The sequence below is a fragment of the Oryctolagus cuniculus genome, chromosome 20, assembly GCF_051225735.1.
Source record: "Oryctolagus cuniculus isolate XC-2025 breed Fujian yellow rabbit chromosome 20, ASM5122573v1, whole genome shotgun sequence".
Lineage (NCBI taxonomy): Eukaryota > Metazoa > Chordata > Mammalia > Lagomorpha > Leporidae > Oryctolagus > Oryctolagus cuniculus.
The window spans coordinates 15514067-15525228 of NC_142886.1; positions in this window are offsets into that span (position 1 = coordinate 15514067).

Below are 11162 nucleotides of genomic sequence, written 5' to 3' on the forward strand. Positions count from 1 at the left end.
AGCACTGTGGTACAGAAGGTGAAGCCACTGCCTGGGGTGCCAGCATCCCATATGGGCACTGGTTTGAGTCCTGGTTGCTCCACTTCTGATCCAGCTGCCTGTTATTGTGCTTGGGAAGGCAATGTAAGATAGCCCAAGTCCTAGGGTCCCTGCCACCCACATGGGAAACTCGGAAGAAATTCCTGGCTCCTGGCTTTGGCCTGGCTCAGCTTTGTCCATTGGAGCCATTTGAGAAGTGAAATCAGCAGATGGAAGATTCTCTCTCTCTCTCTCTTTTAAAGATTTATTTATTCATTTGAAAGTCAGAGTTACACAGAGAGAGGAGAGGCGGAGAGAGAGAGAGGTCTTCCATCTGGTGGTTCACTCCCCAATTGGCCACAATGGCTGGAGCCGCGCCGATCCGAAGCCAGGAGCCAGGAGCTTCTTCTGGGTCTACCACATGGGTGCAGGGGCTCAAGGACTTGGGGCATCTTCTACTGCTTCCCCAGGCCATAGCAGAGAGCTGGATGGGAAGTGGAGCAGCCGGGACTCAAACCAGTACCCGTATGGGATGCCGGCTCTTCAGGCCAGGGCGTTAATCCATTGAGCCACAGCGCCGGCCCCGATCTCTCTCTCTCTTTCTGAAACTGCTTTAAAAACAGAAACAAAAATATAACCCCAAAGTTGTATGTTTGTGGTGTCTGGAGGTAGGAACTTGCTGGTGACTGAGTCACCAGGGCTCTGCCTTTGTGAATGGGTTAACTGGTTACTGCAGGAGTGGCTTTGTTATAAAAGGGAGTTCCACCTGAAATGCTGTCTCACCATACGACGCCCTCCGCCGGGTCATGACCCAGAACGCCCTCACCAGATGCTGAGCTGACGCCAGGCCAGCACGGTGTTCTTGGACTTTGCAGCCAGAGGTGTAGGACATCAATTTCTATTGTGTGTAAAGGACCCAGCAGCACCTGTGGCTTTCAGAAAATGAACTAAGACCAAGCTGGAACTCTCATAACCAATCACTCTTAAAGGTTCCACCTTCCAGTACTGTTAGTGGTGGCAATTAACTTTCAGCAGGAGTTCCAGAGAAGACCATAGCCAGGACAAGGCAAAACGCATTAGAAAGAGTACAAAATACTTAGAAAAACGACCACCGGAAAACAAACATAGAGGCAAGCTGCGGCTACAAAGCAAGACACTGTTTGAGGAAACGAGAATAAAGGAAACACACAGGGACCCAGAGAGACCAAGAAGAAATGAAGCATGGTTTGAAAGACTTGGCTATGAGATGACTTTGGAAGAAGGCAGGGTCATGGAGCAGGGGGGAGGCTGCTTTCTGAGAGTGGGGGAGGCTGGAGGCAGATGCTTGGCTGGCAGAACAGGCAGTTTCCCCTTGAGTTTCCTCTCCTTTAACCTCTCTCATTTTAAAAAGCAGATTTATTTATTTATTTGAAATGCAGAGTGACACACAGGGAGAGACAGACAGACAGACACACACACACACACACAGATTGTCGATATGCTGGTTCACTCCCCAAATGCCTCCCACAGCCAGGACTGGCCAGGCTGAAGCCAGGAGCCAGGAACTCAATCTGGGTCTCCCGAAGGGGGAGACTCAGGTACTTCGGCCATCATTCACCACCTCCCGGGCACATTTTCAGGAAGGTGATTGGAGGTGTGGAGTAGCCAGGACTCAAACTGAGACTCCAATGTGGGATGTGGGTGTCCCACGTGGCGACTTAACCTACTGTGTCATAATGCTGGCCTTGAGCTTCTCTCAATTTTGAGCCCTCCTGCCTTTGTTGTTCAGGGTTCTGGGGTAGCAAAGTCCCTTAATATGGCTGAAAAAGAAGACATAAATAATCCCTGATAATACAACACAAACACAAGGAAGTCACCCCTAAAGTTCCTGTTCTAAGACACTATGTGAAAATATCTGAGGTGTGTACACAGTCCACAGTTTTCCTGTTCTTGAAATGATTTCATGATTTTTTCCCCAAAGAAACCGTTTATTTAATGAGTACAAATTTCTTAAGTACAACTTTAGGAATATAGTGATTCTTCCCTCCCACCCCCACTCCCATCCCACTCATGATTTAAAAAAAATAATTGGAATTTTAAAATTTTTTTATTGATTTTCAAAGAAGAGAGAGAATGAGAGAGACACAGCTGCCATCTGTTGGCTCACTCTCCAAATACACACAACAACCAAGGCTGGTACCCAGGAATTCAATGTGGGTGCCAGGGACCCAAATAGTTGAGTCATCACCAGCTCCCTGTCAGAGTGCACATTAGCAGGAAGCTGAAATCAAGGTTGGAGCTAGGCCTCGAACCCAGATACACCGATGTGGGATGTGGGCAACCCGACCTGGCATCTTAACCACTAGGCCAAATGCCTACCCCGACTGCATGCTAACTCTTAGAGTCCTAGCATAACTGTGCATGCATCTGATCTGGCATCTTATTCCCCCAGTTCTTCTGCCTGCTTCTTAGCCTCATGGTCTCTGATACCATACTAGTCAGGAAAACCTGGCACAATGGATACCTCTTGTTCAGTGTAAGGACACACTTCAGCTCCATTAAAATTCCACCTCTTGGAGGTTGGCACTGTGGCACAGTGGATTAAGTAGCCACCTGTAATGCCAGCATCCCGTATGGGTGCTAGTTCAAGTCCTGACTGCTCTACTTCTGATCCAGCTCCCTGCTAATAGCCTGGGAAATCAGTGAAGGATGGCCCAAGTGCCTGGCACCCTGGACATATGTGGGAGACCTAGAAGAAGCTCCTGGCTTTGGCCTGGCTCAGCCCTGGCCATTGTGTCCATTTGGGGAGTGAATCAGAGGATGGAAGATCCCTCTGCCTCTTTCAAATAAATAAATCTTAAATAAATAAATACTCTTAAATAAATATTTATATAAATCTTTATATATATTATATCTTTATATAATAAATCTTAAATAAATAAATCTTAAAATCAACAACAATAACAAAAACTCCACCTCTGGGGCCTCTAGAAGGCTCCCATTCTCATTAAGGACAGTTAGTAGAAGGGCACGCCTAGTCCACAGCTGGGCCGTTGGGTAACAAGGATGGACATCTTTAAGCCTTTCCTATTTAGGTCTTTGGCTCCGCCCACTGTAGAAACATTCTATGATGATTCAGTCACATGAGGTCCCTACTCACAAGGAAGGGTCTTGTAAGAATCTGCCTGTTACATTTCCATTTTCACATGACAATATGAGCCGTTGGGTAACACGGATGGACATCTTTAAGCCTTTCCTATTTAGGTCTTTGGCTCCGCCCACTGTAGAAACATTATGCTTACTGCATAGCATCCACACAGTGCGAATCAGTACATTCATGGGGGAGGGAGGTCACTCTCATTCACTCAGAGGGCAGGCCCAGCAGTCAGCAGGTGAAATCCAACATCCTCTCTCAAGCTGTTCTCTCAATTAGGTAGTGTAGAGATTTAAAAAATAATTGTGTGAATTTCAGCTCAATAAACCATTTTTAAAAATCTCCAACTCCACATAAGGACGTCATAAAACTCACCTCCAAGCATATAAGTGATTTAAACTCCTTTGGTTATAATAACTACTGTTTATAACACCTGGAGGGGGTAATCCAAATTGGATTGGCTTGAGAATGATTTTTTTATAAAATAACTTTTATTTACATAATTTGTATCTATAGAACATAATGCTTTCTTTAGAAAAAGAAAATTTACAAATGACAGATACTGCTTTTTTTTGTCAAATACTTCTTCAAGCAAGATAATATACATGGTCACTTCTAATTCAAATAACAGGGTGGTAAACAGTGGATATTAACATTTTTATCTGAGTCTCAACCATTTACCAACAATTAGGCCCTGAAACCATCATGTTGATCACTTTCTAAAGACATCAATGTTCAGAAGGAAAAATCAAGAAAAGATAAATCCCTTCAATCATATCTCCTTTAAGATTTATAAAATCAATTCTTTGCAACATCTTCTTACATTAATCAGACTCAGCATAGGTCTTTCCATCTTTCAATTTTAAAAAAATATTTATTTATTATTTATTTGAAAGTCAGAGATACACAGAAGGAGAGGGAGAAAGAGGTCTTCCTTCCGCTGGTTCACTCCCCAGTTGGCTGATGGCTGCAGCTGGGCTGATCCGAAGCCAGGAGCCAAGGAGCCAGGAGCTTCTTCTGGGTCTCCCACAAGGGTGCAGGGGCCCAAGCTTGGGCCATCTCCCATTGCTTTCCCAGGCCATAGCAGAGAGCTTGATTGGAAGTAGAGCAGCTGGGACTTGAACCGGTGCCCATATGGGATGCTGGCACTGCAGGCTTTACCCAGTAAGCCACAGTGTAGGCCCCCTTGAGGATGATTTTTGTGTAGATTCTTCTAGGGCATGTGCAGTCTCAGTTCTGTAAAGTTCCAAGCTGCCCATGTGGTAAGTCTCAGTGCTTCTGTTTATGGAGACTCTCAGGAAATCCCTGATGGGCACTGTGACCCCTGAATACTACCAAGAAATTATTTCTCCTGCTTGTGGGAGGTGTAGAAAACAAGTACACTTGTACTGCATCTTTATTTTACTAACTTTTATAGTGCCATGTGCTAGGTTATTTATTTGAAAGACAAATGTGACAGGAAGAAAGGGGAGGAGGAAGGGAGGGAGGGAGGGAGGGAGAGAGAGACAGAGAGAGAGTGAGTGAGAGAGAGAGAGGGAGGGAGGGAGAGGTATCTTTCATGTGCTGGTTCACTCCCCAAATGGCTGCAACAGCCAGGTCTGGGTCAGCCTGAAATCAGTAGCCAGGAACTCCATCTGGGTTTCTCACATGTGTGGCAGGAACCCAAGCACTTGGGTATCCTCTGCTGCTTTTTCAGGCATATTAACAGGAATCTGGGCTGGAAGCAGAGCAGCCAGGACCCAAACCAGTGTTCATATGGGATACTGGCATCACAAGTGGTGGCTTAACCCGCTTCAACACAATGCTGAATCCTGTGCTAGGTACTGTACAAGTGGTAATTCATATAAGGCTCCTGACGGCCCTCTGAGTGTAGGGAGTGTCCTTCACCCCCTGTAGCTGAGGCATGGGTAGGACGAGGGGTGCATCTGAAGTCTCATAGCTAGTAAGTGCAGGGCCAGTGTCAGAACTCAGACTTTCTGGCTTCCCACTCTGTGTCCTTTAAACATCATGCCACGGTGCTCATCCATTGTGATTTTTATTTACTTCTATTTAAAAGGCAGAGAGCTCTCCAATCTACTGGTTTACTCACCAAATGCCTGCACCAGCCAGGGCTGGGCCAGGCCCACGCTCAGAGCTGAGAACTCAGTTCAGGTCTCCCCCACGAGTGGCAAGGACCTAACTACTTGTCCCATCGCCTGCTGCTCCCAGGGTGTGCATTAACAAGGAGCTGGCATCTGGAACAAAGCCAGGACTCAAACCCAGGCACTCCAATGTGGACTGTAAGTGTCTCAGGTGGCATCTTAAGTGCTGCACCAAATGTCTGGCCGTATCCACTGTAAGTAAGCAGGGAGCTCCAAGATCCAAATGTCCTTCCCAGAAGATAGGACGATAATTGCCACAAAGTAAGAGGACAGAGGATGCTTACACGTTTCCTCTTGGGGATAGGTGTTTGGTGTAGTGGTGGAAGACACAGCTTGGGAGGCCATCCTGGAATGCCTGGGTTGGAGTCCCGGCTGTGCTTCTGACTCCAATTTCCTGCCCTCGCACCCTGAGAGGAAGCAGATGATGGCTGAGGTACTTGGGTTGCTGTCACCCACAAGGGAGACCCAGATTGAGTTCTGAGCTCCTGGCTTTGACCTGGCCCAGTCTTGATTGCTGTGAGAATTTCAGGTAGTGAGCCAAGGGCTGGGGGCTCTCTGTGTCTTTCAAATGAAATAAATAGCAATTAAAGTAGCTCCTTGTTTAGAAAACACACGTGCTTTACGTGTAGGACAGACACACAGCTCCTGGCTGGTTCTCTCCCAGAGTTCTGGTTCCTTTGCACTAGTGGGCCTGTGAGCTGTCAGGGGCCAGCCTGCTTCACACTCAACCTTTACTTCCATCCTGAGGTCTTTGGCCAACCACAGCCGAGAGCTGGGCCAGACTCCCCGCTCCCCCCTCCCTCTGCACTGTAAATGTCAGTACCCCGAGCTAGGTGCCTTCCTTAATGTTGGGAGAGCTTCAGCCCAGTGAGAGGGAGCCCTGCCTGGCGCCCTCTCTGCATGGCCCGGCTGCAGATTGCTGTCAAACCTGTCTCCACATCTCCAGGCTCTGCCAGACATTTGATCCCCGCGCTTCCCGGGGTGAGGCGGGCTGGTCGGGCTGGTGCCTATTTAGACAGCCTCACCGGGCTGGTTACTCCGAGCAATTTACCTCCTGCTTCCTCCAGGGCAGTCAGCAGGTTTTCCAGGGACAAAAAAAGGGAAAAGGCTTTGAGGTCCCAGCCAACAGGTGTTCCCCACATGCCTCTTCCCTTAGTGTCAAAAACAAAGGCAGGAGCTGCTCCCCAGCTGCACCAGAGCCTGGCCTCCCACCCTCTGTGGCCACCCCGGGGAAGGTGGGAATTTGCATTACCCATCAACTCAGGCGGGATGTTTACTACTCCCTCTCGCCTAGATCCATTAGCTGAGAACAATTGATGTAGCCTCTGTTTTTCACCCCTGGCAATAGACAGCAGGTTTTGCAGATCAAGCATGAGTGGGTTTACTTCTTTGGCTAAGGACTCTGCTTCCCACAAGCGACATCCGAAGAGAGGGAGGCAATGCAGGAACAAGCCCACCCTGCTCTGTGAAGGACCTGGGGCCAGGGGACTAACGGAGGCCCAGGTACCTCGTGTCTACAGCTTTCAAAGTTCTATGAGGGGGCCGGCGCCGCGGCTCAATAGGCTAATCCTCCGGGTTCTAGTCCCGGTCGGGGTGCCGGATTCTGTCCCAGTTGCCCCTCTTTCCAGGCCAGCTCTCTGCTGTGGCCCGGGAGTGCAGTGGAGGATGGCCCAAGTACTTGGGCCCTGCACCCCATGGGAGACCAGGAGAAGCACCTGGCTCCTGCCATCAGATCAGCGTGGTGCGCCGGCCAGCGCGGTGGCCATTGGAGGGTGAACCAACGGCAAAGGAAGACCTTTCTCTCTGTCTCTCTCACTGTCCACTCTGCCTGTCAAAAAAAAAAAAAAAAAAAAAAAAGTTCTATGAGGGAATGCCAAAATGTGTGTGTTGAAATATAGAATGAACAGGTGAGTTCGTGGGGGCTGGCATGGTGGGGCAGTTTGTTAAGCCACCGCTTGGAACCCCAGCTCCCATACTGGAGTGCTGGTTCATGTCCAAGCTTCTCCACTTCTGATCCTGTTCATGCTCTTGGAAAGCAGTAGATGGTCCAAGTGCTTGGGCCCCTGCCATCTATGGGAGACCAGGATGGAGTTTCTGGCTCTTGGTTCTGGCCTGGCCCAGCCCTGGCTGTTGTAGCCACTTGGGGAGTGAACCAGCAAGTAGAAGACCTCTGTGTGTCTCTCCCTCTCTGCCTTCAAATAAATAAATAATTTTTTTAAAATGGTAAGTTTGTTTTGGTACATTTAAAAAATCCGCGTATAATATGCATTCTTCATAATATACATTTTCCACGAGCTTTTTGAAGATTCCTTGTGGATTTCAAATTTTTCTTTTGCGCCAAAGTAAACTTCTTTTCATTCCATTTCCAGTGAACTTCTTGAAGTACCCTCAGGCCCCAAGCCAGCTGCCTGCTTAATGAAATGAGTTGTATCCTCTGATTTTGATACACAAACCTTGACCTAGAAGACCAGCTTCAACCTTGGAATTCCTAGGCCCCTCAAGGCTCTGCATAGGAACATGACAGGTTGGGGTGCACCTGCCCTGCCCCAAGCCCACACTGTCTCCCCACCCTGCTTGTTTTGCATCTGAGGGGCCCTGTGCACATGTGCAGACATCTCAGTGTGTGTGTCCCAGCTCTGCCATACATTGTGTCTCTTTCCCTGGCCACTCTTTGGGTTTGGGGAGTATTTGCTTGTGTGGGGACTGACCCAGAGAAGAGGATAATGCAGGCCCTGAAAGTGGGCTTGGGATTTTTAGGGACAGGAAATTCTGAGAGTACTGTCTACAAAAGGGGACAGGGACACATCACTTTGGTTGCCAGTGGAGGGTAGCACTGCCAGGAATTAACAATTCCCCTTCCAGGACCTTCCTCCTCTATGGAAACAGTCTTGGGACTGGCTTGGTGGGTAAAGCCACCGCCTGCAGTGCCGGCACCCCATGTGGGTACTGGTTCGAGTCCTGGCTACTCCACTTCCGATCCAGCTCTCTGCAGTGGCCTGGGAAAGCAGTAGAAGATGGCCCAAGTCCTTGGGCCCCTGCACCCATGTGGGAGAATGGGAGGAATTTGCTAGCTTCTGGCTTTGGATCAGCTCAGCTCCGGCCATGGTGGCCAATTGGGGAGTGAACCAATGGATGAAAGACCTCTCTCTCTGCCTCTCGTTCTCTCTCTGTGTAACTCTTTCAAATAAATAAATAAATAAATAAATAAAATCTTAAAAAAAAAAAAAAGAGTCTTCTCCAAGCCCTTGGTCTCACATGGCTTCTGGACCACCAGGGAGGATGCCAGCATAGAGATGTTGGGCCACAGTTCAGTGCCGCGTGGATTCGGAGTATGTCCACAAGAAATTCGGTGACTGCCCTCTTGTCAACTGCTCAGATTTTATTTATTTTTTATTTTTTATTTTTTTGACAGGCAGAGTGGACAGTGAGAGAGAGAGACAAAGAGAAAGGTTTTTCCTTTTGCTATTGGTTCACTGTGGGGAGCAACTGGGAGCAACTCGGACTAGACTAAGTTACTGGAATTAAGACTTATTCTATGCATCTGCTCTCCCACAATATGGCGCTGGGAGAGGAGGAAACAGCTTCTACACAGCTGCCTCCAGTTCAACCAATAAACTGTAGGACCTGCTCCTGATTGGAGGAGAGCAGCGTACTCAGTGTGTGGGTAGCAGAGTTGGGATTGGTGGAAGAGGACTATAAAGGAGGAGAGACACAACATGCACCAGGAACATCTAAGGGGAACATCTATCTGAAGGAACACCTGTGCAGCCCCCGAGAGAGCTGGCCGGCGGTGTGCTGCTCCCCTGCGGAAGTGGGGAAAGTGGCAGGGGGAACCGCCCTTCCACGGAGGTGGAAGGGACGGTAGCCAACCCGGGAAGAATCTGCAGCAAACCGGGGGAGGGCCGAGCAGACAAAAGAACAGCGCAGGGTCCTGTGTCGTTCCTCCACGAAGACGGGGAGCGACAGTTCACCCTCCAATGGCCACCGCGGCAGGTGCGCTGCAGCCGGCGCATCGCACTGATCCGATGGCAGGAGCCAGGTACTTCTGGTCTCCCATAGGGTGCAGGGCCCAAGCACCTGGGCCATCCTTCACTGCACTCCCGGGCCACAGCAGAGAGCTGGCCTGGAAGAGGGGCAACCAGGACAGAATCCGGCGCCCCGACCGGGTCTAGAACCTGGTGTGCCGGCGTCACAGGTGGAGGATTAGCCTAGTAAGCCGCGGCGCCGGCCAGCTGCTCAGATTTCTTATCAGTTCTCGGGCTCCTAGCAACTGCTCATGTCCAACGCATTGACTTTGAGTCAACTACACCAGTGGAAAAATGGCCATTCCTAGCTTTGATGGGATCCAGTCAGATGCCTCATACGGAATGGAGACCGGGAAATGCTGTTGCTCATGTCTGGGCCTGCCAGGCTGTTGTCTTCAGATAGTTTCACACAAGCAAGACATCCTGCGACATCACAGTCCCTGCCCCCTGCCCAGCTGCCTCCCATAGCTGTTTATGACTCCTCTGCTACTTTGGAAAGAGAACAAGAAGGCCCCGTCCTGCCCTGCTGGAGACTTTCTGACCTTTCCTAGGTATCCCACAGGCTCCTCAGCACAGGGAACCAGCACTCCCCCTGTGCTTTTGTTTTATGGACTGCTTTATGACTGGAAATAACCTGCTTATCGTAAATCTGTCTTGTGGGATTTACAGAGGTGTCGCCTCTTCTATTTGCCTGGCTCTTTCCCACATTTATTTAACTTTACCCAATACTGGGCAAGGACATTTTGTCTTCTCAGTCTTAATTATACAGGAAAGAAATATTGTCCAACAAACACAGCCCGTATTGTATTGATTTTCTTAATTTAGCAGGTAGGGAGGTGTTCGCCCTGGGGAGCTCTCCAGCTTTTAAAATTCGTTTTCTCTAAAGCTTGAGGACTGGCTCCCGAGAGGGGCATGTCTGAGCCTGTGGGCTTTAGAGAGTGCAAAATGCCTTCTGTAAGGGGTAGACTCAAGTTCTCACTGCCCTGAGTCCTGCAAACCATCTCTGCAAGGCAGGGACAAAACATCCATTCTAATCACTAATCCCCCCCACACCTTTTTAAGATTTTATCTATCATTTTTTATTTGAGAGGCAGAATTATAGGCAGTGAGAGAGAGAGAGAGAGAAAGAGAGAGAGAGAGTTAGGTCTTCCACCCACTGGTTCACTCCCCAAATGGCCACAATGGCCAGAGCTGGGCTGATCCGAAGCAAGGAGCCAGGAGCTTCTTCCGGGTCTCCCACATGGGTGCAGGGGCCCAAGGACTCGGGCCATCCTCTACTGTTTTCCCAGGCCATAGCCGAGAGCTGGATGGGAAGCAGAGCAGGCAGGACTAGAACCGGTGCCCATATGGGATGCTGGTGCCGCAGGCTGTGCCACAGTGCCAGCCCCCATTAATGCCCTTTTCACCTTTCTCCTAGCAGTGATTGTGTTTGCAGATGTATGTATATATAAATTTATGATTTTAATCATTTTAGGTGAATGATTCAGTGGCATTAAGTATGGGGGTACTTCAAAAAGAATTAAAAAAGATAACTTTTGGTGCAAATAGTTTTTTGAAATCCCTGTATAGTTTTCTCATAATTGCATTTTCATGAACTTTCGGAAGACCCCTTGAATTGCAAATTTTTTTGCACCAAAATAAATTTCCCTTTTAATTTCATTTCCCACCAACGCTCTGGAGTACCTGTGTGTATCTACAATGTTGAGACCCCATCACTATTTCCATCACCCCAAAGACAGACTCCATACTCGGGGCCGGATGCTTGGCCTAGTGGTAAGGCACCACTTGGGATGCCCACATCCATTATTGGGGTGCCTGGGACTGAGTCCTGCTTCGGCTCCTGCT